We start from the raw sequence: 2,510 nt of genomic DNA, 5'->3' as shown, positions 1-2,510 counted from the left end.
CTCTTGCACATGTCTAGCCATCTTCAAAAGTTATATTAGTGGTATTAAACTGCAACTCAGGGAAAAACTTATTCCAACCTGCTAACAAATGTGGACACTGATATAGAACATGAGTGGTGTCTTCAATAGATTTAGAACATAATTGACATACGTCATCATCCATGACCTGCTTCTTTCTCAGATTCAACTTTGTTGGAAGACCATCCCTACATGCCCTCTGACCGGTGCAAAACTGCAAGTGCACAGTATCGTAGTTTTATAGTAAAGTAATAAGTAGAGTATCGTCCTCAGGGATTGGTACCTTACTCTTGCCAAATACCAAAATTTTACTAATCTCAATTTTATCTAGAGGAATCGCTAAGGTTTTTGTAGTTGCAAATAAACTTAGATCAACTCAAAGAGAAATAAGCAAAGAAAATAAAACTGACTTTCAAAGATCAAATTCAATGGGGAAGAAACCTTCTAGGAAATCGATTTCACCATAATTCTTCACTATGCTTTTCTCATCCAGCTAATTTAACTTAAACCTCTTTTGTCTATTAGCAAATCTCTAATTCATCCAAAAGCCTCTTTCGATAGTCAATTGGAAGTGATTCTAGTTTATCAATTCACACAAGAGTATGCAAATTAAATAATCAAGAACGCAATAAGACCAATGATTTAATTACTACACAGGTTCATACAAGTCTTTCGATCTCTATACTTACCTATGCTGAAATGTCCAAGATCTACCCTATGATTCCCTCTTTCGATAGCAAATCACAAGATTAATAATCATCTAATCAATGGCCAGTTAATTAGAAGCATTAAACTCAGAATAAATCAGATAAACAAATAGAGAATTGCATTAAATTAGCATGGACAAACAAGCATAGTTCGGAATTAGGTTACATCGTTTTCCTAGAAAGAAGAAAATTTAGCTCATGCTAGAATTGGAATTCAACATAAACGAATTCACCATAATTGTTCTGAGAACATGGGAAGAAGAAAATAAACACTGAAAAATCCTCCTTGCAGCCTCAACTGGTCGTCAAAAGCTCAAGGGAACGATTCAACGCCTTTCTCCCGTCCGTGCTCGTGTATGAATCCAACGTACGTGCAATAAATTGGAATTCCGTCTCCAAAACAAATGATTTGAATCCCTCTAGCTATGTTTTTCTCTCCCAAAGAGTGTTCTCCAGTCAAAAACCGCGGCTCTAGAGTGAAGAATGGCCTTTTATATGGTCCCACGGCGGAAAACCTAAAATCTGTCAAAATACGATGTTCGCTCGAGCGGGGTGTCGAGCGCGCGTCGAGCGTTCGACTCTGCCTGATTTCGCTCGAGCGGCCAATGTCTCCGCTCGAGCGATCTTCGTTTTTCAGCAACCTGCTCGAGCTCCCTGTCGAGCGGCAGTCGAGCGTTTGAATCTGCCTGAATTCGCTCGAGCGGCCAAAAGCCTCCGCTCGAGCGAACTTGTAAAATCTGCAATATGAAATTTTGCAAGCCATCAAATACCCCCAAACTTACAACTTTGTTTGTCCTCAAACAAAAAAGAAAAACAAATGATAGTTTAGGCAATATCAACTCGACCCCAAAGAGAAGTATCATCATTCACCAAACTTTTATGAATTTAGATTTCATCTCTAGTATCTTACTCTTTTAACATCAAAGATAGCAAGAAAATCAATCAAAAATTTTGCAATTTGTCAAGCAAGAGTTAGGCGTTTATTTCAACCTAAAGCTAAGACCTTGAGTGGGTGTGTGATATAGTCAATTTAACCTCAAACCACCTGCAAACTCAGATAAAAGTAGAACAACCAAAATCAGAAGAATTCTCTTAAAACTTAACCCCATAAGTCCAATTTTCAGAAATCCTCTCCACTAATGTAGTCAACACCAAAATCAAAGATCAAAAGGTCTTTATTAAGGTTGTAATGATAGGCCACAGGGTGAGGGTTAAGAAAGAACTGGATATGGGAGATTAAACAAACTGGGAAAATACTTAGTGAAAAGAACATTAAAAGAGAAACTCACATGATTCAAATCATAGCTCTTTCTTGGCAATCTGCTCATACTTGTGGCATTATTATTGCTGTAATCACTGATGTAATACCAACACTTCCCTTAACAAAATTTGAGGTAATTCACTTTCCGCTTGGCTACTTCTTTTTCTTTTCATTTCTTTTTTTTTTTTATTTTTTTTATTTATTTATTTTTTTTTTTATATCACTTCCTTTCTTCTTCTTCTTTTTCTTTGATCGAACAGAGCAAACCTAATACGTTTCATCATGTAACCAATTTTCTCTTTTAAATGTAACTCTCCACCAAAGTATTTTCTCAAACTATCAACGGTAGATTCATTGTTTTTCAGGCTTAGAGCGGGCATGGTTTATGTAGTTTAAAGAATCAATAAAGGCTCATGAAGGCTCAAGGGGGTTGACTATGGAAACACACCATGTAATGATGGCATGACATTTAGGACGGCTGGGAAAGCTTTTTGGTTATGCCAAAGAAATGCCTAGATCATTTC

Source organism: Carya illinoinensis, chromosome 3 (assembly GCF_018687715.1).
Source record: "Carya illinoinensis cultivar Pawnee chromosome 3, C.illinoinensisPawnee_v1, whole genome shotgun sequence".
Lineage (NCBI taxonomy): Eukaryota > Viridiplantae > Streptophyta > Magnoliopsida > Fagales > Juglandaceae > Carya > Carya illinoinensis.
The sequence above is the reverse complement of the archived record's forward strand: the minus strand, read 5'-3'. Positions refer to the sequence as shown.